This window comes from Ranitomeya imitator, chromosome 6 (assembly GCF_032444005.1).
Source record: "Ranitomeya imitator isolate aRanImi1 chromosome 6, aRanImi1.pri, whole genome shotgun sequence".
Taxonomy (NCBI): Eukaryota; Metazoa; Chordata; class Amphibia; order Anura; family Dendrobatidae; genus Ranitomeya; species Ranitomeya imitator.
The window spans coordinates 44,299,997-44,326,824 of NC_091287.1; the positions used below are offsets into that span (position 1 = coordinate 44,299,997).

Consider the following 26,828-nt stretch of genomic DNA (forward strand, 5'->3'; position numbering starts at 1 on the left):
ATCGGAAATAACATCTGCGAATTATTAACCCGAACGTGGAATTCTCTGTAGATTTGTCCAGAAGTGTTTTCATGGCAGGAAGATTACGAGTCAATAAATCTCTTATCTCTTCTATCTCATAGGTTTGATCAATGCTTAGTATGTAAAATACTACAAAAGTCATGTGAAATAGTTCTTGTGTTGGAGAAAACTAAATTATAATTGAAAGTGAACCTGTCGATTTAGGCGACTGCTGTGTTTCTGGCCTTTATATGATTTGTATCCAGTATTTTCACTAGTTTTCCCCTCTGCTGGCTCCTTCTTTAATTTTTAGTTGTTTTTGATCTAGTGGATTGCGGCTAGCTACTATGATATTTTCATACACAGCACACAGAGACATGAGGGATTCCTGCTCTCCCGTCTCCCTGTAGTGCATGTTCAGAAGCAGCATCAATATAGAGGACATTATACAGCAGTAGTGAGCAGTGTAACTGTGAATCCAGCTCTGTGGATGGTCTGTATGTGTCTTCCTTTCTCTGTTCTATTGTGGCTAGCTACTATGATATTTTCATACACAGCACACAGAGACATGAGGGATTCCTGCTCTCCCGTCTCTCTGTAGTGCATGTTCAGAAGCAGCATCAATATAGAGGACATTATACAGCAGTAGTGAGCAGTGTAACTGTGAATCCAGCTCTGTGGATGGTCTGTATGTGTCTTCCTTTCTCTGTTCTATTGTGGCTAGCTACTATGATATTTTCATACACAGCACACAGAGACATGAGGGATTCCTGCTCTCCCGTCTCTCTGTAGTGCATGTTCAGAAGCAGCATCAATATAGAGGACATTATACAGCAATACTGAACAGTGTAACTGTGAATCCAGCTCTGTGGATGGTCTGCATGCGTCTTCCTTTCTCTGTTCTCTCCTTCCTTTCCCTACTCTTTGCACAGACTTGAACAAGAAGCTGTAATCTAAGTGAGCTTGACCAGGATGGATATTAGCAGTGAATGAAGAGTTGTGGGGGCAAGGAAAGGATAAGAAGGGGCTCATAAGTGAAGAAAGGAACTTATTTCTCATAATAGATATATTGCAAAGTTTCTTGTATCGCTTGTACTATTCATTTATGCAAAGTTCCTTGAGACAACAGTGAAAGATAACTTGTCCACCTGAACCATTGGCAGCATGAAATTTAGAGATTTTCTCATTACAGAATTCTATGTTTACTCTACATGTATGCAAATTGCCTCTTCAGAGAACTCTATAGCGCCACCTGTTGGAAGGTCACAATCAACCCTTTAACGAGTCGTGCAATATGACTTAGGATAAAAGCCAAATCAGTATCTCAATTCGCAGACACGGTGTTTCGGGCCGTTGGCCCTCATCAGTGCAAAGCATGAGAACTAATTTGGCTAGGTGGGAGGCTCTGGACTGGGGCCTAAGGGGTATCGTTTCTCCTTATGGAGAGTGAGATACCAGCTCTGGCTTGTCAAGGTAAGGAGGCTTATTTGCCATGCAATGCTCCTCTGGGAATTTTAATATGCAAATTGCCTCTTCAGAGACTCTACATGTGTCATTGATCCAGAGCAAATGTAATTTGAAAAGCAAGCTGGACAAGGGGAGAGGACTCCTGACACATGGAGAAGAGTCCACCAGTTGTCTCCTTCTGGCTTCTTCCTGCCTTACTTGACTTGATTGACAGGTCTCTCCCCATAATTACTTTTTTTTAATTTTCTATCTCTACCAGATCATCTAGTGTGAGATGACGGCATGCTTCACACTTACATTCCAGAGCGGAAAACATTTTTTTGCATACAGTTGTTAATTATTTCAGCAAGACCCGTCAAAATATCCCACACCCGCCCCAGACCTAAAACACAAGCCCATAAGTTTTTATTATTTTTTTTTTGTAGATGAAGCTGTGCAATGTTTTGGTTTTTTTTGTGTGATGAGCTGTAATTTTTGTAAATACAATTTTGGGGTAGATATGAAATTTCAATTGCTTTTTTTGCGGGAAGTGCATTGCTTGTAAAATACAATTCAATAGGTTTTTTTCTTTAGGCAGCTTACCTTTTTAGTTAGTTTCATATTATCATGGCATGGACTTTTTCAGATGCCGCAATTTCACGTTTATTTATTTTTTTATTTCCATTTTTTTTAATTGGGAAAAGGAGATGATTTCAAGTTTTGTATTATTTATTTTTTTTGTATTGCAAAAAAAACAAAGTTTTTTTTATTTCACCTGATGGACTTGAACGTATATACTATGATCAAGGGCGCAATGATCGCGGTCACTGCAGCTGGGCCTACTGACACCATTGCCTATTTCAGATAGATGTGCGTCCTCGGAATTGTAGACCTGCCTGATCCCTGCACTTCAATACATGTCGCTGGCCAATCAGAGGCCAGCAGCTGACGTCGGCGTGCAGGCCCAGGATGGAGGTCATATATAACTGGGCGGGGCCAAGATTGAGGACATATGTAACTGGAAGAAGCCAGAATGAGGATATTACACCAGGATGGGGGACATATAATACTGGAAGTGCCCAGGATGGTGAGATATATTACTGAAAGGGCCCAAAATGGAGACATTACACCAGAATTGGGGACATTATTACTGGAAGGGGTCCAGGATGGGGGATATTATACCAGGAGGGATTCAGGATGGGGGATATTATACCAGGATGGGGACATAGGGTCACCCCGACGGGGTCTTCGAAAATGACAGCACAAACCAAGTTTCTGGGTTTTTTTAACCACTAAAATAATTATAAAAATGTATATACAAGTCTGGTATTTACAATAGCCCTCACAGTCCCCTGATCGGACCATCATTGAAAATCTGTGGCTAGACCTCAAAATAGCAGAGGATGCAGGACGACCAAGGAATCTCACAGAACTGGATATGCAAATTGCCTCTTCTGAGAAAAAGAGGACTTAAACTCTATAGCGCCACCTGTTGGAAGTAGCGATCCTACAAGTCACAATCAACCCTTTAAACGAGTCGTACAATATGACTTAGGATAAAAGCCAAATCAGTATCTCAATTCGCAGACACGGTGTTTCGGGCTGTTGACCCTCGTCATTGCGAAGCATGAGAACCGATTTGGCTAGGTGAGAGGCTCTGGACTGGGGTCTAAGGCAGGGGTGTCAAACTGCATTCCTCGAGGGCCGCAAACAGGTCATTCAGGATTTCCTTGTATTGCACAGGTGATAATTTAATCACCTGCACAGAATTATTCCAGCACCTAGTGTAACGCAAAGGAAATCTTGAAAACACGCATGGTCTGAGGCCCTCGAGGAATGCAGTTTGACACCCCTGGTCTAAGGGGTAACATTTCTCCTTATGGAGAGTGACATATCAGCTGGCTTGTCAAGGTAAGGAGACTTATTCTCATGCTTTGCACTGACGAGGGCCAACAGCCCGAAACACCGTGTCTGCGAATTGAGATACTGATTTGGCTTTTATCCTAAGTCATATTGCACGACTCGTTAAAGAGTTGATTGTGACTTGTAGGATCGCTACTTCCAACAGGTGGCGCTATAGAGTTAAGTCTTCTTTTTCTCAGAAGAGGCAATTTGCATATTTAGTTTCCCAGAGGAGCACAGAACTGGAGACATTTTTCATGGAAGAATGGATGAAAATCCCTCAAAGGCCAGATAATTACGGTACTGGAAAAATCGGTCTCGGAATTATCCGTGTCCGTGTGTCCGTGTGCTTACGTAGCACATCAGTGTGGCATACGTGCAGCAGCCGTGTGCCGCCCGTGTGCCGACTGAGGACCACACGGACCGTGCAGGAGACAGTGCTAGAGTTAAGCGCTGTCCCCTGCGTGCGGTGCTGAAGCCGGTATTCATCCCTTCTTCCCAGCAGCTTTCGCTGGAGAGAAGGAATGAATAATCTTTTTTTTTTCTTTCCCCTTAAAAATAAAGTTTGTTCGTCCAGCGATGTCTCCTCTCAGCGGCTGCAGCAGGCCCTGTATGAGCGGTCACGTGGTCCCGCTCATTACAGTGAGGAATATGCGCATATTCCTCACTGTAATGAGCGGGACCACGTGACCGCTCACACAGCACAGGCTGCCGGCGCTGAGAGGAGACATCGCTGGAGCTGGTTGTCGGTGAGTATTTCCTGGCAAGCGGGGGGGTGCACAGGGGATGGGAGGCGGGAGGGGACACACAAACTTTATTTTTATGGGGAAAGAAAAAAAAAAGATTATTCATTCCTTCTCTCCAGCGAACGCTGCTGGGAAGAAGGGATGAATACCGGCTTCAGCACCGCACGCAGGGGACAGCGCTTAACTGTAGCGCTGTCTCCTGCACGGCACACAAACTGCACACGGACAGCATCCGTGTGCGGTACGTGTTTTACACGGACCCATTGACTTTAATGGGTCCGTGTGATCCGTGCGCTCCCACAAACAATGACATGTCTCCGTGTTTTTCAAACGGACACACGGTCCGTGAAAACACGCTGACATGTGCAGAGACTCATTGATTTTAATGTGTCTACGTGAGTCAGTGTCTCCGGTACGTGAGGAAACTGTCACCTCACGTACCGGAGCCACTGACGTGTGAAACCGGCCAAACAAGAATTGAAAGACTCTTGTCTGGCTACAAAAAGCATTTACAAGCTGTGATACTTGCAAAAGGAGGTGCTACTATGTACTAATCATGCAGGGTGCCCAAAGTTTTGCATCGGCCAGTTTTACTTTTAGTAATTTTTAAAATATAAAAGACATAATTTTTTTTTGCCTAAAATGTAAAAGAAATGTGTCATCTTTAACATTAGGCCTTTTAGAGATCATTTCATCTTTAACTTGCTTAACTGTTCACAATTAGGGCTTGTTCCATCTTGTGATTAAAAATCAGATTGTATTTGTACCAATTTAATCCTATGCTTGTGTCCTCAATGGCGTTTCTCTTCCTGCTCCGATCGGATCGCGTTTTAACAGGAAAAAGATCTCAGAATGCTGTGCTTGCCTGCCAAATTTGGATCACACGCACCCATATAAGTCTATGGGTGCTTGTGAAATGACACACTGCACTCGGATGTCACCCAAGTGCAGTGCGATTCACTCCGACTCCGGCAGCAGAGGAAACGGAGAAAGTAATTTCTCTTTTTCCTCCACACCTGTGCTGTGATTCTCTCATGCGAGAGCATCGGAGCAAGGTAGAATGACACTTGGATCACACTCTCAGCAGAGCAGGAGCCGAGGGTCATTAGCAAATCACATCCGACGCTCTCACACACGCTAGTGGTTCCCTGAGCTAACAGTAATTTTGACCAGGGGTGCCCAAACTTTTTCATGCCACTGTAGGTGTTTATCGTATTGAGGGTGCGCTCACACTAGCAGATAAAAAATCAGTCCCATTCTGATTCCGAAATGGGTGACGCGATTTTTTTCTCACGTCTCATCCATGTACAATACGTTTTTTTTTTTAATTCTGCAGCTATTAATCTTTTACAGGACCATTTAGGGTAAGTTCACACTGGGCGTTTTTGCTGCTTTTTTATGCTAATTTTCAGCTTCTTTTAAGGCTATGTGCACACGTCAGGATTTTCTTGTAGAAATTTCCTGACAAAATCAGGACATTTCTGCCAGAAATCCGCATGCGTTTTTTGCGCGTTTTTTGGGCGGATTTTACGCGTTTTTTGTGCTGATTTTTTTGCGTTTTTCCGCAAAAAATCCGCAAAAATAATGAACATGCTACTTCCTTTTGCGGAATGCGTTTTTTTTTGCGGAAAAAAAACGCAAACATGTGCACAAAACATGCAGAATGCATTCTAAATGATAGGATGCATATTGTTTGCGTTTTTTTAGCGATTTTATAGCGTTTTTATCGGGAAAATCTGCAAAAAAAACGCAAAAAATCCTGACGTGTGCACATAGCCTTGACAGTTCCAGCAAAGCCTATGAGATTTCAGAAATCTCCTGCACACACATTGATTTTTTTTGTGCCATCAGTATTTTGTGCTTTGCTGCTTTTTTTGGACATGTCACTTCTTTCAGCTTTTTTGCAGCGTTTTTCACCCATTGGCTTGCATGGGTGTTGAAAAAACGCAGCAAAAACACAGGTATCATTATTTGCTGCCTTTTTTTTCTGCATCCTGTTTATACCGCACGTGCGAGCGAGCTCTAACCTGAAGAATTTTGTCACCAGATCATTTTTACTGCACAATGAACTCCATGAAAACCAAACCCCCAAAATTGTGTTTTTTTTTTTTTTTTAACTATTTCAATCCTTTTTTCTGTACATTTAATGGTATATTATGAAATAAATGATGTAAGGTAATTGAAATCTACAAACTCGTCCTGCAAGAAAACAAGCGAACAAATATACGGTAAATGTTATGGCTCATGGAAGAATAGGAAAAAAAACACAAAATGCCAAAACGAAAAATGTGAGTAACACTACACTTATAGACTTATATATGCTGCTAATTTTGCTGGGATTTATTAAAATATTACATCTATTTTTTACATTCCAAAAGTAGAGTTTTCAAAAGGGAGTTCTCACTTTTTAGACCATTTGTTGGGGCACGTTTTCGAAAAGAAAATATTATGATCACCTGGTGTCCCACTTAACCGGACAACCCCTTGGCTCAGGCTATGTGACAACATGCAGTCGCGCTTCTTTAGAACTATGGAAAAATACCAAAAAGGTCAATTGCATCTCAGTTGTTCCCAACATATGGAGGCACCATTTGTCGGACAGTTCCATAGTACAGAGACATATGGAGACAGTATAGTTGAGGCTGGCTCGGTGACTTCCGCTCGGCAGGACACTTCTTTTCAATGGTCACTATGTTGTTGCACAACGACGTTCCCCGCTATACACCGATATCCGTAGCCGGAGACTCTTAGGTCGGAGAGCATCGGTGTAATAATTCACGATGCAATAGAAATAAATGCTATATAGGGATATCCAGCAGTGAGACAATCATTTTTTGGTGCATTTGCTCTTTAATAATACACCCTCGGAAATTTTTAGAAATAGAAATTATATTAGGTATATATTTTCCGTATTCCAGAATATGACTTGAACTTGTAGGGTTTCGTCATGCACCAGTGCCCTCATGTTGCTCCATAGGACCTGCTCCATCACATTCCTCACATGATCTCATCCTATTTATAACCCAATTATAAGACAATTGGAAACCTTTTGACTCCAGCCGTGGAGCAGGAAGTCTAGCTCGGATCCTGCCCGGTCTCCCTGCGACCTGGGGCTAGACAATTAGCTTCCACATTCTCCCAGTTACCAGACCAAAGGGTCTTTACCATGCAACGTTGGTTTTCTGTGCTAGTCAACGATATTAATCTCATCCTCAAACAATTGAAAATGGTTCTGAGCATGTAAAAAAAATTAAAATTGTTTTGGGAAAAGATGCATGGATATATTTTAGTATAATTTTTTTTTTAATTTTTGCATTTTTTTAGACATTAAATGAATTATTTGGGTCAGCCAGAGAAAAGCCCAGAGATTGCACAAGGTCTCTACTCAGCTAATAGTGGCCTTGAGCATATCTACACATTTGAGACAACCCCTTTAAAAGAATTGCACTTTGTTTCCACATTATTGTTTTTCCGTCTGTAGTTCTTGCACTGTAGTCGCCATAAACTGACACCTTGTCCATGTTCCCAACTCATCTGGATAAATATTTTACACAGTAAAATATCGATATTTGCAGATGATACAAAACTATGTAAAGCAGTTAATACAAGAGAAGATAGTATTCTGCTACAGATGGATCTGGATAAGTTGGAAACTTGGGCTGAAAGGTGGCAGATGAGGTTTAACAATGATAAATGTAAGGTTATACACATGGGAAGAAGGAATCAATATCACCATTACACACTGAACGGGAAACCACTGGGTAAATCTGACAGGGAGAAGGACTTGGGGATCCTCGTTAATGATAAACTTACCTGGAGCAGCCAGTGCCAGGCAGCAGCTGCCAAGGCAAACAGGATCATGGGGTGCATTAAGAGAGGTCTGGATACACATGATGAGAGCATTATACTGCCTCTGTACAAATCCCTAGTTAGACCGCACATGGAGTACTGTGTCCAGTTTTGGGCACCGGTGCTCAGGAAGGATATAATGGAACTAGAGAGAGTACAAAGGAGGGCAACAAAATTAATAAAGGGGATGGGAGAACTACAATACCCAGATAGATTAGCGAAATTAGGATTATTTAGTCTAGAAAAAAGACGACCATGTATAAGTATATAAGGGGACAATACAAATATCTCGCTGAGGATCTGTTTATACCAAGGAAGGGGCATTCTTTGCGTCTGGAGGATAGAAGGTTTTTCCACCAACATAGAAGAGGATTCTTTACTGTTAGGGCGGTGAGAATCTGGAATTGCTAGCCTGAGGAGGTGGTGATGGCGAACTCAGTCGAGGGGTTCAAGAGAGGCCTGGATGTCTTCCTGGAGAAGGACAATATTGTATCATACAATTATTAGGTTCTGTAGAAGGACGTAGATCTGGGGATTTATTATGATGGAATATAGGCTGAACTGGATGGACAAATGTCTTTTTTCGGCCTTACTAACTATGTTATGTTACTATGTTCTGTTATTAATCAGCCATTGAGTTTTCTGAGGACTCATTTAGACGTTTGTGAGTCATATGATATGTGTTTTTCACAAATGGAGAAGAAAAATTGGTGTGCACTTAGCGCTTTTGGGAGGTGATGGTTTACTTGAAGGATTGTCCCAAAATGTAGTGTATAAGAAAAACAACCTCTCATCCGTGAGGTTTTTGAGGTCTTGAATCAAAGAGTATTTGTGTAGTAGGCACAATGTACGTGGCGTGAGGTATAGAGACATAGGCAACCATGTAGGACGTTTCGACCCTTCTGGATCTTTTTCACATAGTCCCTGTGCCAAAAGATGTGGAGGAGAGCAGGGAGCAATGTGCGCTAAGGTATGTGTGCGCTAAGGTATGTGCACTCCCTGCTCTCCTCCTCATCTTTTGGCATAGTGACCATGTGAAAAAGATCCAGAAGGGTCGAAACATCCTACATGGGCGCCTATGTCTCCATATCTCAGGCCAAGTACTTTGTGCCTCCTACAATGAATATATATTCTTTGATTCAAAACCCTAAAGACATCGTGGAAGAGCGGTTTTTTTTCTCTTCTTTTTCACAGTTAGAACTTGTACCCGTTATAGTCTATGGGACTGTTCACATGTTTGTGGCATCAAGTGATCTGCATCAAAACATGGAAACTTGTACGAATTTGATGCGAGTCACAGATAAAACTCACCAATGCAAATCTATTAGTTCATGAAAAAACAATTTGGACAGTGGATAGGCACTTGGATGCCATCCTAATTGTATCTGTTTGCTGTCCTCTTTCAGTTTAGATCGACCCTAGAAACTCGAGAAACCTTCTCATATGCAAAAAATAAACCAATGAAACTCTGATGGTTAAAAACTGACTCACTGACCAAACACTGGTGAAAATCTGACCCAAAGTAATAAAATTGGTGAGAAGAATCACTGATATCTGGATGAGGCCTAACATGCCCCATTTTAGTAACATTAGTGCCTCCAGCATTTCAGTATGGCAACACTATTCCTACCATGAAATCAATGAAAACCACTGTGATTCCCCATTAGATGCCATTGGAAACAATGGATATTAAAGTCAGTTAACCATTTATTCTGATCAGTCAGACGGCCGTATATTTTGGACCGCAATGCTCGAACTGACCGGAGGCTCTCCCGTTCTAAGCTTGACAGCTTCAAATATTTCTATGTAGCTGTCGCGCTCAGGCCGGGAGAGCCGGCAGCCAGTCCATGCACTGCGGTCCGATCTTGCTCAGATTTATAAGGCCTGATCTTGCTCAGATTTATGTGGCCATCTCACTTTACCCTAATATGTGGAAATACCAGCTGCTCTACAGTCTTTATAAATGTGAAAAATAGAGCGTTTTTCTTCAATGTGGTGAATATGATTTTCTACACTTTTGGTCGGTGTGTCCATTTTTGACATCAGCGTTACATCTGTGTTACGTCTATGAAAAAAAAAAATACCATGCTTACCCTATCCATTAAACAGTAAAAACGGTCAGGACAAAGATGACGCACGATGGCATCCATGTGCTGCCCATTGATTTAAATGAGCGAGTTTGAGCTATGACGCCTAGAACACGTATGTGAATCACGGATGTGTTTTAAGTAACTTGTAAAATCTGTAACTGATCCCCCACATATCATTCCTATTTAGTAGATGCGCTGCTACCCGAACCCACATGCAACTGCTACCTCTGCCCAGCTTAAAAGGATTGTCCAGCTTTGGGGTACAAGTCTGCCATCACTCTATGTTAGGGCAGACTTGTGAATCCTGACAGCACGCAGTCAGGATTCTCTGCTGCCGGCAGAAGGAGCTGCATATATACGGTCACATGCCAACTAGACGTATGTGCCGTTGATCAATTGAGCAGGCTGGATATGTCTAGTTGGAATGTGGCTGAGAGTATTCAAGTCACATACTTGCAGTCATACGACTGCTCGCTCCCGGCGCCAGCACCAGAGAATTCTGACAGCGCAATGTGTGTACTGTGAGGATTCAAGCGAGCCTGGACAACCCCTTAAAGCTATATTTCTGAATATAAATGTACGAGTAACCATCAGTGCTGCCTAGTAAGTTGCCCAAAAAATACAGTGCCTTGCAATAGTATTCGGTTTCTTGGACTTTTCAACCTTTTCCCACATATCATGCTTCAAACATAAAGATACCAAATGTAAATTTTTGGTGAAGAATTAACAAGTGGAACACAATTGTGAAGTTGAACGAAATTTATTCTTTATTTTAAATTTTTTGGGAAATTCAAAAACTGAAAAGTGGGGCGGGCAATATTACTCGGCCCCTTTAATTTAATACTCTGTTGCGCCACCTTTTGCTGCAATTACAGCTGCAAGTCGCTTGGGATATGTCTCTATCAGTTTTGTACATCGAGAGGCTGAAATTCTTGCCCATTCTTCCTTGGCAAACAGCTCAAGCTCAGTGAGGTTTGATGGAGATCGTTTGTGAACAGCAGTTTTCTGCTCTTTCCACAGATTCTCGATTGGATTGAGGTCTGGACTCTGACTTGGCCTTTCTAACACCTGGATATGTTTATTTGTGAACCATTCCATTGTAGATTTTGCTTTATGTTTGGGATCATTGTCTTGTTGGAAGACAAATATCCGTCCCAGTCTCAGGTCTTTTGCAGACTCCAACAGGTTTTCTTCAAGAATGGTCCTGTATTTGGCTCCATCCATCTTCCCATCAATTTTAACCATCTTCCCTGTCCCTGCTGAAGAAAAGCAGGCCCAAACCAGGATGCTGCCACCACCATGTTTGACAGTGGGGATGGTGTGTTCAGGGTGATGAGCTCTCTTGCCTTTACTCCAAACATATCATTTGGCATTGCTTACAAAAAGTTTGTTTTTGGTGTCATCTGACCAGAGCAACTTCTTCCACATGTTTTGTGTGTCTCCCTGGTGGCTTGTTGCAAACTTTAAATGACACTGTTTATGGATATCCAAAGAAGAAATGGCTTTCTTCTTGCCACTCTTCCTTAAAAGCCAGAATTGTGCAGTGTACGACTGATTGTTGTCCTATGGACAGACTGTCCCACCTCAGCTGTAGATCTCTGCAGTTCATCCAGAGTGATCATGGGCCTCTTGGCTGCATCTCTGATCAGTCTTCTCCTTGTTTGAGATGAAAGTTTAGAGGGACGGCCGGGTCTTGGTAGATTTGCAGTGGTAGGATACTCCTTCCATTTCAATATGATCACTTGCACAGTGCTCCTTGGGATGTTTAAAGTTTTGGAAATCATTTTGTATCCAAATCCGGCTTTAAACTTCTCCACAACAGTATCACGGACCTGCCTGTTGTGTTCCTTGGTCTCCATGATGCTCTCTGTGCTTCAAACAGAACCCCGAGACTATCACAGACCAGGTGCATTTATACGGAGACTTGATTACACACAGGTGGATTATATTTATCATCATTAGGCATTTAGGACAACATTGGATCATTCAGAGATCCACAATGAACTTCTGGAGGGAGTTTGCTGCACTGAAAGTAAAGGGGCCGAATAATATTGCACGCCCCACTTTTCAGTTTTTGAATTTCCACAAAAATTTAAAATAACCAATAAATTTCATTCAACTTCACAATTGTCTTCCACTTGTTGTTGATTCTTCACCCAAAATTTACATTTTGTATCTTTATGTTTGAAGCATGATATGTGGGAAAAGGCTGAAAAGTTCCAGGGGGCCGAATACTTTCGTAAGGCACTGTATGTATCATCTACACAAACTTTGCCCCATTTGTGCAATAACAGTAGAAATGATGGAAGGGGATAGATTTTTTTTTCCCACAAAGCTGGAACAAGTGATTGAAAAATAGTTAAAAAGATCATTTTGGGGGGGGAACATTTCCATGAAAAAAGTTTGAAAAAAATAAAAAGTCAACATAAAAGTAAGAGTAAAATCTGAAAATGTAATAGTACAATAGAAAGATTGTTTAATAGTAAAAACAAAAAACCTGCTGGGGCAGAATACTGGGACCCTCCAGCGCTGCCAGCAAAAAACCTAGGGGCAACTGTTCAGCAGATAGTGACATTGTCAGACAGGGAGGGGCAGATAACGAGAGGGCATTGTTCTATTCAACACCAGTGGCCCTCTGCAAAACTCATCATCAACCCTCTTCACTGGGGAACTTCAGGCAGAGAGAGGTGCTGACAGCTCAGGAAGCAGAAGGTGCTAGAAAAAAACAATTTTCGAAAAAAAAAAAAGAAAACTTTTAAACTTTTTCCTCTTTTCTTTTTCTTCACATTAGCCAGTAGTTGTGAGAAGTAGTTTTGCCAGGTGGGGTTGTAGTCACCATGGAGATGTTATGATGTCACGGTTGGGAAAGCATGTCAAGGCAGCAGAGTCGACATGTTGCAGCGGTAGAAGGTCCCATAAGCTGCAAGCAGTTTTCAAGAAAGTACAGGAGGGAGATGGCGCCAGTATTTACCTGACCGAGTCAAAGGAGTGCAAGGGTTTGCCCAGGATCTGACTTTGGATTGCGACTTTGCAGGACGCCTTGCCGCCCTCCGCCAGGTAACCGCAGACACCCCCTTTAATAAATAAGTCACCTATTGCGGGCGAGTCTTATCAGATGCACATGCTGGTTGCTATTTGCAGAGCATAAAGCGAGTGTTAATGTTGGATTTGTTAGTGCGAATAGCTTTTTAAAATGCTTTAAAAAAAAAAAAAGTGCAGATGCAGCAGAGCTGGCTTTGTCGGACGCAGTAGAGCCGAGTTTGCAATGTGGCGCAAATCTTGATAATACGCTTTTGCATAGCATGATAGATAATCCTCAGCAGCGGCGTGCGGGTTGTCTTGTTGAGCATGTTATCACGCGCCTTGAGACGTATTTTTAGGACCCATTCTTTTGTTTTGCGTGACGCCCCCTAGGATGGCAAACTTTGAGATGGTTTAGTGAATCCTGCATTGAGCAGGGGGTCCGACACCTGGAGACCCTGGAGGTCCCTTCCAACTCTGGATTCTAAGATCTCGTCACCACGCACCATGGATTCTAAGATCTCGTCATCGATGCAGCCTTGAGGGGTTAAATGACACATTCAACCCTGCTACATCGCTTATGAAGTATTTCAGCGATACCTGTGAAATGTTACCGTAATGTTTAAATGTATCATTGGTATCCTGATGAAATGTGAGCCCTCCGCACGGTCTGCATGTTCGTACAAGCTGGAAATTTAGTGTGAAAGTGAAAACTGTCTACAGTCAGGCGTATACGGAGATGTAGCAGAGCTGAGCTACTGTGCACGGTAGATAATAACGAATTGGAAACTGCTTGGCTACAATCGCATACATGTGCATTGAGCTAGGATAGATGAAGCATTGGTTACTGTTAAAAATTCTGCACTTTTCGCGTACAATGGGTCCTGATGTAGCAGAGCTGGTTTGCTGTTGCAATAACTAGCATTACATATTTTAATAAAAGTGAAAAGAATTAATCTACACTGGGATTGACATTTGGCACAAGTCAAATGGATGAGGTACTACACAAAAATGACTGCACGATCTTCACTTCTAAAGTTATCACAACTCCGCTCTGCTGCAGCGCCATCATATTGGTGAGAGCGGGCTGCACCAAATACACATGGTAATGGAAAAGAATAAGAAACCTGAATTCAATGATTAAGTGTCACGATGAGTGTGTCACGTCCTCCTGGGAGACCTGGGGGATAGAAGATCACTGCATATTGTGAATTGCAGACCTTCCATTTAGCCTGTGTGTTTGTGTCCCATATTAAATGGATTTTTGTTTCCTTTGGGGCTGAAGAGTTTAATGACCCTTTCTATGCTGGTCAGAAACTTGCAGCTCCATTTTCAGCTGCCTCTGATCTGGTCATTACCTCTTCCTATAAAACCTGGCCAGACCTTCTCTGTCTTGCCAGTGAAAGCTTTGCTTCCTAGCTCCTTGGAGATGCTGTTCTGCATAGGACATTGTTGTTGCTACTGGAGATTCGTCTTCCTGTGCTGTTTACTGGTTGGAGTGGAGTTGTTGTAGTAGTGATCTTTAGTTTGCTGTAGTACGCGTGTGTTTATTTCCTAGTCTCTGTTCCTATTTGTTTGGTTCAGTCCTATCCTTCTCTATGTACCTCTTTACCTTTTGTGTTAGGCCGGTTTCACATTAGCGTTGTGGACAGCTGTGGACTTCCTCCGTGAAGCCCCACCCTCGGCCGCACCTCTGCCGCTAGCTCCACCTACTTCTGCATGCGGCCTGCGTACCTATATTTAAGATTAGGTACGCAGGTCGTGCCGCTGTATGCGGATGCTTCCGCATGCGTCGTTTTGACGATGCGGCGACCAGCGTAGAACGCAGCTTGTAGCAATTTTTTTTTCTCTGCATCGTCAAAACGACCATGCGGAAGCATCCGCATACAGCGGCACGACCTGCGTACCTAATGTTAAAGATAGGTACGCAGGCCGCATGCCGGCCGCATGCAGAAGTAGGCGGAGCTAGCGGCCGAGGGCGGGGCTTCACGGAGGAAGTCCGCAGCCCTCTGCAGCTCCTCAAAACGCTAGTGTGAAACTAGCCTCAGTATGTTTGTTCCTTGTTATCCCTGTTTTGTCATTGTGTCTTGTTTGCCTTATATTTCTGTCCCAGGCCTTATATGTTGGGGAGAGGACAGATCAGGGTTTAACAGGAGCATAGTAAGGGTGGAGACACAGGCCTCTCTACCATCAAGAGTACCCCCTGGGACAGGGATAATTAGGGTCACAGTTTCAGTCACAGTTTGAGGCCACCCTTCCTTACCATTATAGCAGGACATTAAGACTTGTGTCCCAATACCTTTCTCCATTGAAGGTATGTGAAAATAAAGGTTTCAGGCAGTGTGTGCTGCAGTCCGTTATTGTGCAGCATTCTGCATGTGTGGGCGTCATTATATGTGCCATAAAAAAGAAGAAGAAAAAGAAGCGCACTTACCCCGGTGCGATGGTCACAACTTTATTCGGACATATATTAAAACAATAGCAGGGAGGAATGTGAAAAGCAAACGGACAACGGCCGTTTTGTGCTAGATGGCACTTCAACGGGTCCTTCAACGGGTCATTATATGTGCCCCTGGCACAGGCGTGTGTGTTTATGGTGATCTGTGTGCCATAAATGATTTTTCCAGGAATTTTGGAAAAGTTGGAATTTCTGCTGCAGTTTTATGGTGATAATCGTTTGGTGCCGATATCGATGGGTTTGGCAGAATGCCCAGTGTATGGGGACACTAGCTAGCTGATGGTTGGCAGAGATGTCTGATTTTGGATTCCCGATCGCATTGCTCTCCCGGAGATGTTCCTCAGTGGCTTTCCCAAAGAGAGCTCAGAAGCGCTCGGCCAAACGAGTACTGTTGTGTATGGAAGAGTCGGATGAGATGGCTGTCAGCCAAAGCAGATCGTTCAGCCGACAGCCACCTAATGTGTGTGGCCGACTTTAATGTCCCCAATGCAGAACATTTATATGAATTTTTTACTTTAAGGCTACGTTCCCATGATCCGCTTTAGGGGAGTTTTTGCTGATGCAGATTTTCTACACCATTTCTGAACCTATTAAGCAAAATAGGTTACTTGCATTTTTTTCCAGAAATACGCTTTAGAAAAAAAACGCACCAAAAACTTATCGCGGGAACATAGCCTTACACTCAAGTTATATATTTTCCTCATCATGTCTATGCTAAGAATCTGCAAAACAAGGTTGGATTTGGGAGGGCGAGGTTGGGTTGGTGCATGTGACCTAGTAATGAACAGGATGTGAACAATGCAGGAATCATCGCCTCAGGTCTGGTCTATAAAGGAATTGGGATTACTGTGAAATTAGAAGGTGATTGCATCAAGAATAAAATATGGCTCCTCCACCCTCCTCTGGGTGGCACCGCCACGGGGTCAGATTCTCACAGAACTCTATTTGATGCGTCTTTGGAGTGGATACAAAACATAATAGTATTAGGTTGTGTTCGTTATTCATTTTCTATCGGGTATTCCGGTATTTTTTTATGACCATGACCATTTCTTGCAGGAGCGATCCCAGGAAATTCAGTGGAGACGATCGGTGACGATCATGGTGTGATTCTTACTATATACAGAAACCATGACGTGAGAGCTCATGAAGACAACCGCTTTAATCGTGGTTTTGACGGATCACACTCATACCCATGATATTCTATGGCACTGTGAACATGTCTGACTATTTCCCTGGACCGAGTGGTCCGGGGAAAATAATTGCAGCATGCACAATTTGCCTCCAAAAATTGAATGGCACTTGCCCATTCATGTTTGCCAGTCCATGAAAAAAAATAGGACCGCACTTGGATGACATTTTCACGGACTGACGTAATGGAGAAGGTGGAAAGATGTTTTATTTTTTTTCCTCCAGCTCCACACTGTGATCACCATCAAGAATACCGACATTGGATGGTAAAAAAAACGTTGTTGGGACCGAACCTGAGCTTGAGCACGGGCCACAGATCGTATCTTTATGTCTTTGGTCACAGACCGGCGGTTATTTCCAGCCAGTGTAGTGCGAGAAATACTAATATTTCTTACGGGATGGAAAGTGTATATAGTAAAATAGTTAGTAGTTAGTAAGTAACATAGTTAGTAACATAGTAAGGCCGAAAAAAGACATTTGTCCATCCAGTTCAGCCTATATTCCATCATAACAAATCCCCAGATCTACGTCCTTCCACAGAACCTAATAATTGTATATAATAACAAAGGAGAGCAGATGCGTTTCATCCCCCATGTATATCTAGCTGTATGTAGGAACCTGCGTGGTACACGGAGTCATCTCGTTCTGCATCCAGGTATCTCTGTATGGTCCTTCTCTAATCAATAATGCAACGTCATCTCATGAAATATGACAAAATAATTTTTTTCCTTTAATTTATTGCTATAAAATCAGAGGTACACAGACTAATAATGTCATATGACAGGCTTAAAAAAAAACAAAAAACGCCCCTTTAGACCACACAGTGGTTGCGCCTGTAGCTGCTTACTTAGGTTTAAAAAATAAATCTATCAACTTTTCCAAGCATATAAACTTCGTTCATCTCTATATTACGTGTAGCCTTAAGGCCATTTTCCATTAAACCTTGCACTTTAATTCCATATTTGCAATTGCTACTTTTAGGTGCCTAGGGCATTTCCCATATTATAATTCCTCTAACTGTAAAGAACCCTTTCCAATCATGATGTCTGAATCGCCATTTTTTTCTACATTTATCTATCTCATATTTATTATCTATTACATATCTGTCTATCACCTATCTATCTATTATCTATCTCATATCTATCCATTATCTACCTATCTTTTTATCTATCTATCTATCTATTTATCTATCTATCTATTATCTATCTATCTATTATCTATCTATCTATCTGTTATCTATCTACTATCTATCTATCTATCTATCTATCTATCTATTATCTATCTTTCTATCTATCTATCTATCTATCTATCTATCTATTATCTATCTATCTATCTATCTATCTATCTATCTATCTATCTATTATCTATCTTTCTATCTATTATCTATCTATCTGTTATCTATTATCTATCTATCTATCTATCTATCTATCTATTATCTATCTATCTATCTATCTATCTATCTATCTATCTATTATCTATATTTCTATCTATTATCTATTTATCTGTTATCTATCTATCTATTATCTATCTATCTATCTATTATCTATATTTCTATCTATTATCTATCTATCTATCTATTCACCTGAGATGACACACGTTGAGACATTCGAATAAAGAAATAAACTGGAACCTCTTAAGCCAAAAATACGCATTACATGGCTGTCGGGAGGACAATGCTTCGGCTGATCGTTCAGCATTCAGCTATTTTGTCTTTCTCCCCCATACACTGGAGAGCTGCTGTGTTCTCTATGAGACATCTTTGCCAGAGGTTACTTTCTAGGAGAACAAATCGATTGGCGAACCAAAATCGGACGTGCCAGATCATCATCTCCCCCAACGTTCATTTGGTCGGCGGCCCCATACACGTTAGAGGGTCGGCTGAACCCATCCGTCGATATCGATATTAGTCTAATCTATATGGGTGGGCCTTTATTTAGAGGGCATGTCTTTGCCTAGAATTTTTATTTTGGGTGGGATAACCACCAAAACTTTATTAAAAATTCTAATGCATTACTTACCAACATTTAGAACGCAAAATTTTGGACATTCAAATCCCACCCCTAGATTCCACTTCTCCAACCCCCCACCCCAAAAACACATAAAACAGCCACTTTCGGGTGTAGGTTTGCTAAATTGTAACCCTTTTAAAAGGTCCATTTCCCAAGATTTTTCCAGCAGAAGTGGGTTTGTGGGCACATGTGGAGGTATATGTGTGGCACATTTCACAATGTATACCTTCGATGTTTGCAGAGACATGCCCCTTTTTCACCCTTCCACGTATACCTTTTTTTCCCGTGGCCATTGTACGCTGGGAGGTGGGTGTTGGGGGATCCCCCTCGTATATCTCTGACGTAGACTCAGATGGGACTCTTGTGATTGTCACTTTTCTGCTTACATATTTGGAAAAAAGCCCCTAGAGTAAAATACCTCTGCTTTGGAATCTCATTATCTCAGATGTACGGCTGATATTGATAAACGTCATTTAAGCCTATGGATACAGAAGGCAAGTTCTATCATGTGCGGTATGAAGACCAGTCCATTTTCTCATCTTACAGTTTGTCTAATGATCTAGGATTACATCACGTGGCGAATTATAAAATGGATATAAACAAGCTCAAAGCTTTTTTTCTTTGGAGGACGGCAGAACGTTGCATCATCCCACAGATAGCAGATAATAATAGTTGCACGGACTTTGTGATCATTAAAGGGCATTTCACTAAATAATGATTGGGAAATATGCGACCTTCAAATGTCCCCATGTGTATCATATTCAGTTATCTTTGTCTTGTAACCAGTGACATAGCTAAAGTGCGATGGGCACCAGTGCAAAATTTGGACCTAGGCCCCTACAGACACACAAGTGCCCAATTGATTAAATCAGTTTTTTGTGTTTAAATGTATTTTTTATATGGTAATGGTGTTTATTTCTTATTTTTTTATTTATCACAAATTGCATTAAAATATATATATAAATCTTGCAATTTTCACACTGGCCATTGGGGCTTTCTTAGAGTCTGAAATGCTAAAAACAATGAATTTAGAAAACAGAAACTAGATTTCTGCCGTAAAAAATACGTGAAAAAAACCCCAGAGGAAACAGAGTAGCAAGTTTACATGAAAAAGTTTTTAATAGGTGAATCACATGAAAAACAGCTAATAGTTATAAAAAAGTCTATAAAAGGAGAGACAAAGACAAGCAAACGAAATGATAGTCGTAAGTCAATCAAATATCATATACTCTATTCAAAATAATGCGGTAAAGTGAAAGAGGCACAACCCAAAGCAGCTGCTAACATAATATTAGTCTCTAGGTGGATGTACCAATATAAGTGCACACAATTGGAGAAGTGCCTCTTACCTAGATGGAGGGGAAAGACTCAGGCTGTCAAAAAAGGCTGGATGGAATGCCCCAACGCGCGTTTCGTGTGTTAGATGTGTCACTTTCTCATTCCCCTTGAGAATGAACGTTGGACTAACGCAATACATTGTCGTCCTGTCTGTCTCCCCACATTCCTCTGCTTCCCTGCATACACTTGTCCATGTCCCAAGTTGGGAATAAAGGACTTTTTAATTTTTTAATCGAATTTGTGAGTTCAGCTTTTCTTTCACCATAGATTATAATGGGTCTACGTGTGTAAGTGTCTCCAGTACGTGTGGAAACTGTCAAACACATGTGAAGGGGGCCTAATAATGATAATATTAACAAATACCTCCAATTAGAAATGTAGTATAGTTCTTATAATTAGCTATGTTGCTTAACCCATGTGCAGGGCATTGCAGTTGCTTGGGTATCCATGGTTATGACTACGAGCAACTAGCTGTCACTATATCAGTGGGTGTAACTTGAGCTACTGTAATGCCCTGGACATGGGGTAAGGGACATAGCCAATCAGAAGAATTATACTGCATTTCTAATTGTATTTGTTTATATTATTATTTCACCTATTACGTATTGGGATAGGATCTTAGAATTGTAAATACCCCTTTAATGTCAATATATACAAGCGGACATATCCTGAGACGTGCATATTTTTTACACTGTAGGAATCATTTCTAAAAAGTCAGTCAACCTAATGGTACATTTTTGTGGTGTAAGAATAATTTAACAACAGTGCTAACCACCAAAACCACCATGCCCAAAGGCCCCTGATTCATGCTGAATGCTTTATTATGCTCTATTATGGAGCATTTCCATGTCTTAAAGAGATATTTTCAAAATATTTTCTTATGGATAGGGGATCACTGACGTCACACTGCTGTACCCAAACAACCACCTGCCCTCCCGATTGGGTACACTAGCACCCAGGCTCTGCAGAGGACAGGAGTAGAGATGCAATCAAATTTCTCTACCTGTCCCACAGACAATGAATGGAGTGGAGGACAGGAATGCCTTCCTACTGTCCATGCAAGTCAGGGCACTACAGAGTCCAAGTTCCAAAGACCTGATCTTGGGATTTCAGTGGATCTCAGTGGGGCCTCCAACCATTCGTAATTTATCCTCAGCGATCATTAAGTTATGGATGGGATATATTATTTTGGGAATAAACCTTTAAATAGGTACTATGCTATGGACACACAGAGCCTATAATCCCAATATATATAAATATATGGGACTTAGCCCCTGAAAAACTAATACCTACAGACTGGTATAGATTTCTATTGGTGAATTGCACAGAATAACGGTTTTATTGCTAATGATGGTACCTTGGTGCACTGTTGGCATAGCTAAGGACTCTGTGCAGCATTTCATACCTACAATCAACATGTCGTGCACCTTCTGTTGATTGACTGCATTTCCAAGCCTTACACATCCACACTGATACTGCAGAAACTCAGCAAGCACGTGACCGCCCTGTGCCAGTGTTGACACACTCCACACTCTCTTGAGCCTGATTACGGAAAGGCAAGAGGGTGAAAGCAAGCACACTCTCAGTGACACTGTGTGTGCGTTCACTCTCTGGGCTTCTATTTAGACAGTGCTTGTTCTGGGCAAGCTAAAGCTGTAAATCAATCTAAGGGGAGGTGCATGGCATGATGATTGATGGGATGTAAGCGGTCACTCAGCCCTTGGCCACACAGAGGGTGCACCAAGCAGCCCTAATTTGCATAAGCAATTAAAATGTTTTTCTGTACAATTAAAGAAGGTAAATCTATACTGCAGGCATGTGTTTTAGGGGGGCTAAGTCCCCTATAGGACTGTATAAGTAGTTTAAATTGAATGTTGGAAGTGATAGATTCACGCCCTGACTGGTGGGTGCGAGCTCGGGGGGTTTGTGGCCCCACTGTGCCACAAACCAGACTACCCTGGAACGGGTGTAACTATGACAGCTGCCTTGGTCTTCGCTGGAGCCTCTGATGGTGACGTCAGACTTTGCGGCAGGCAGCTGCCAGGTGCTACTCCAGTGTGGTGTCTGGCTGTGGCTGCTGATCCCACTTGGAGAACAGGAACACTAGGACAGGTGCAGGCATCAGGCAGGGCTGGCAGATGAGCACGGATGAAACTCAGACGAGTAGGCTGGCACGGCTGAGACACAGGGCTGACAGAGACTCAGGGCTGGCAGGAATGGCAGAGACACAGTGCTGGCAGGAACGGCAGAGACACAGGGCTGGTAGGCACAGCAGAGACACAGGGCTGGCAGGAATGGCAGAGACACAGTGCTGGCAGGAACGGCAGAGACACAGGGCTGGCAGGAACCACAGAGACACAGGGCTGGCAGGAACAACAGAGACACAGGGCTGGCAGAAACTGCAGAGACACAGGGCTGGCAGAAACTGCAGAGACACAGGGCTGGCAGAAACGGCAGAGACACAGGGCTGGCTGGTGTGGTGTATGAAGGAACAGGTTTGGACCTGTTCACACAAGAGGTGCAGGTATGGATGCAAGCTGGAAGGAAAGGAGTATGAAGAAACAGGTTGGGACCTGATCACACAGAAGATGCAGGTATGGATATGAAGGATGAAGGAAAGGAGTATGAAGGAACAGGTTGGGACCTGTTCACACAGGAAGAGAAGTGCAAGGCTGCATATAGGAGTGGAAGAGCAGCAAGAGATAGCTCAGCAACAAAAGCTAAGCAGAGCGGAACCGCAAGGAATGCAGAGAGGAGCTGCAGCAAGAGATTACTGCAGCAGCAGAAGCTAAGCAGAGCGGAACCACAAGGAATGCGGAGAGGAGATGCAGCAAGAGATTACTGCAGCAGCAGAAGCTAAGCAGAGCGGAACCGCAAGGAATGCGGAGAGGAGCTGCAGCAAGAGATTACTGCAGCAGCAGAAGATAAGCAGAGCGGAAGCACAAGGAATGCGGAGAAGAGCTGCAGCAAGAGATTACTGCAGCGGCAGAAGCTAAGCAGAGCGGAGCCACAAGGAATGCGGAGAGGAACTGCAGCAAGAGATTACTGCAGCAGCAGAGGTAAAGCTGCAAGATAGCGGAGCACAGGCAAAGTCACAAGAGCCACAAGAGTGCAGAGCATAAGCAAACAGAAAGGACGAAAGGAAAAACACAGCAGGGAAGGAAACCACAGACAAGGAGACAGAGGTTGGACAAAGTTCAGACAAGGTAATGGAACAAGACAAGGTACAAAAACAAAGACACAGGGACCAGGATATTCTGCCTTCTGGAGGGCGGACAAACCTAAACAAGGCAAAGCAAGGACACAGACACAGAGATCAGGATATACAGCCTCCTGGAGGGCAGACCAACAAGAACAAGGCAAAGCTAAGGGTAGAGCCTCCAGAGATGGAGGAACACAGAGCAAGGTCTGGCAGTTCAGAAGCTAAACACTGAGTTTACACATTGCACAGGCCCAGTCCACAGGGTGGAGCTGTCCTAAATACTGGAGGCCTCTTGGTAATTGATCAGGAACAGATTAGGCAGGTGCGCCCTGATTCTATAAGAACCAGAGAGTTCTGGCACCGCCCCCCCCCTATGCACACAACCAGGAAGCATGCAGAGAGCAGAGGCACAGAATATGGAGCTGGCAACAAACAGAAACCACAGTATGACCTGGAGCAGTGGGTAAGATAGTGTGAGAGATGAGAGGCCATGGCTTGATGCCAGCAGAGTTGTTACACCACCATTATTATTATTATTTTTATTATTATTATTTATTGTTATAGCGCCATTTATTCCATGGCGCTTTACATGTGAGGAGGGGTATACATAATAAAAACAAGTACAATAATCTTAAACAATACAAGTCATAACTGGTACAGGAGGAATGAGGACCCTGCCCGCGAAGGCTCACAATCTACAAGGGATGGGTGAGGATACACCATTCAGGTCTAGCTTTGTACATGAGATCTAAGAACACGACTATGAAGGATCTACGCATCCACCTCTTCAATTGGCACTTGAACACACATAATGGAACATTGGAGTATTTCATTGGAACGATTCTCACCTCCGAGAACATTTTGTTACAGTTATTTCTATATATTTTGTCATAAAATTTTGGACATTTACAGTTTTCTAAATCTGAAATCTTTCTATACAAGATGAAACCATTTTAGTGCAAAATGAAGGTCCTGTCATTTGTGATTGTATGGAAAACCCAGAATGCTTTGCACATTTTATTACTTTGAAAATCTCCATAGGGCGCTTATAGGCCAAATGTTGAAATTATTGGCTGCACAGCCTGCAGCAGACCTCCATCACCTTGTCCCTGCAGCTTTTCTTGTACTTCTCTGTGCTCTCCATGTTAATTGAAAGTTAGGCGCCATCATTGATCCTCACACCCTGTCAAATCTAGGGCTACGTAACAAAATATATTTCCATCTTTTACTAGTATCTTATATGAATTAATTTATGCTCTCAGGCCCTTTTCACATTGCGTTTTGCAGTGTCTGTCGGAAGTATACATTTAATTGTCAGATGTAAACACCCATCAAAATTCTCCGAAAGATGACACTGTACAGCAAGGGTGAGGATGAGGAACTTTATTTTTTCTACCACGGGCCATTTGGATATTTATAACATCATTTGCAGCCACAAAAAATATATCAGCCTGACCAAATATAGCAGGATCATTTTTAATAATTTCATTAACTCACCCCTAATGTGACGGCTGGAGCTGCTTCTCTTTGGTGTTGTTCTGAACACAGATGTATATTACAATGCAGGTCTCCTCATAGTGAGAAATTCATCACATCACTGCTCATGTTACATTTATAGAACCCAAGCAGTGGGAGATCTGCAGTATACATCACATAGGAGACACCAAGACTGCTGTGTATACATCACATAGGAGACACTGAGACTGCTGTCTATACATCACATAGGAGACACTGAGACTGCTGTGTATACATCACATAGGAGACAGCGAGGTTGCCGTATATACGTTACATAGGAAACACTGAGACTGACATATACATCACATAGGAAAAACAAAAACTGCTATGTATACATCACATAGGAGACACTGAGACTGCTGTGTATACATGACATAGGAAACAACAAGGGTGCTGTATATACGTTACATAGGAGACACTGAGACTGACATATATATCACATAGGGAAAACCAAGACTGCTATGTATACATCACAGCACATAGGAGACATTGAGGTTGCTGTTTATACATCACACAGGAGACACTGAGACTGATGTATACATCATTTTGGAGTCCCAGAAACTGCTGTATAGATATATATATCACACATGAGACACTAAGACTGCTGTATATATATCATAAAGGCTATGCTGTGTCTTCTGTATATATTCCACAGGGTATTACATCTAGTGAGCACATTACAAGGAGTGGGATGGGAACACAGGGAATGCTAACACCACACACAAGGAACATCCTGACATTAACGCTGGCTAGCATCAGGACGTAATCCAGCATTGCATGCGCCACAGCGTTCAGTAGTGAATGCTGCATGTGCACACCCTTTGGTATGATAAAAGGGCATGCGGTCCAAGCACTGTGGCCCCTGGAGATCTGCCCAAGGGTCGCAGGAAATGATGTATGCCACGGGCTATTGACGTGATGTCAGCACTGCAAGCAATACCAGACACCTAGAGCAATGTTTGCGACTCGGCACTGGACCTGAGGAAGGTGAGTAAAGCTCAGTTTCGTTTTTTTTTAATAACCTGCTCTGAGGGTCAGGGACTTCCTGAAACCAGAAAACCCTTTAACCCCTCTCCAGCATAAAGGTACTGTCACACTAGACGATATCGCTAGCGATCCGTGACGTTGCAGCGTCCTCGCTAGCGATATCGTCCAGTGTGACAGGCAGCAGCGATCAGGCCCCTGCTGGGAGATCGCTGGTCGGGGAAGAAAGGCTAGAACTTTATTTCGTCGCTGGACTCCCCGCAGACATCGCTGAATCGGCGTGTGTGACACCGATTCAGCGATGTCTTCACTGGTAACCAGGGTAAACATCGGGTAACTAAGCGCAGGGCCGCGCTTAGTAACCCGCTGTTTACCCTGGTTACCAGCGTAAAAAAACAAACAGTACATACTTACATTCAGCTGTCTGTCCCTTGCCGTCTGGTTCCTGCCTTGACTGCTGGCCATAAAGTGAAAGCAGAGCACAGCCACAGCGGTGAGTCACCGCTGTGTGACTCACCGCTGTGCTGTGCTTTCACTTTCACTTTGCGGCCAGCAGTCAGTGCAGGAACCAGACGGCAAGGGACAGACAGCTGAATATAAGTATGTACTGTTTGTTTTTTTACGCTGGTAACCAGGGTAAACATCGGGTTACTAAGCGCGGCCCTGCGCTTAGTTACCCGATGTTTACCCTGGTTACCGGGGACCTCGGGATCGTTGGTCGCTGGAGAGCGGTCTGTGTGACAGCTCTCCAGCGACCAAACAGCGACGCTGCAGCGATCCGGATCGTTGTCGGTATCGCTGCAGCGTCGCTAAGTGTGACGGTACCTTAAGATATATTAGTATATACTATATTGGCTGCGGTAGTATTACGTTGGCTCGCTGTGGCGGTTGTGTTATCACCGTAATAGTATTGACCTGAAGAATCATGTTGCCAAAATCTCTGCTCGAAAGCTTTGTGTGAATGAAGCCTGAAGAACATCGGGAATTCCGTTAGTGAAGCTGTGTTTGGAAGGGCTCAGGTCAGAGGATCTGTGTTTTTTAATGTCTACGCAGGTCTTGTAGAGGTGATACGTTGGAGTA

At 42.8% G+C, this 26,828-nt stretch overlaps 1 protein-coding gene across 9 annotated transcripts in view; it reads left to right on the top strand.

The window, feature by feature from the left end:
• Positions 1-26,828, top strand: part of KIAA1217 (KIAA1217 ortholog) — a 514,478-nt gene that overhangs the window by 120,550 nt on the left and 367,100 nt on the right. Inside the window, exon 1 of one of the 9 annotated variants that reach the window (XM_069729570.1) lies at positions 12,788-13,090. The exons of the other annotated variants lie outside the window; for them this stretch is intronic. The gene's annotated coding sequence lies outside the window, so the exon portion shown is untranslated. Of the gene's footprint in view, positions 1-12,787; positions 13,091-26,828 lie in introns of those variants that run through there. 9 annotated transcript variants of the gene reach the window in all.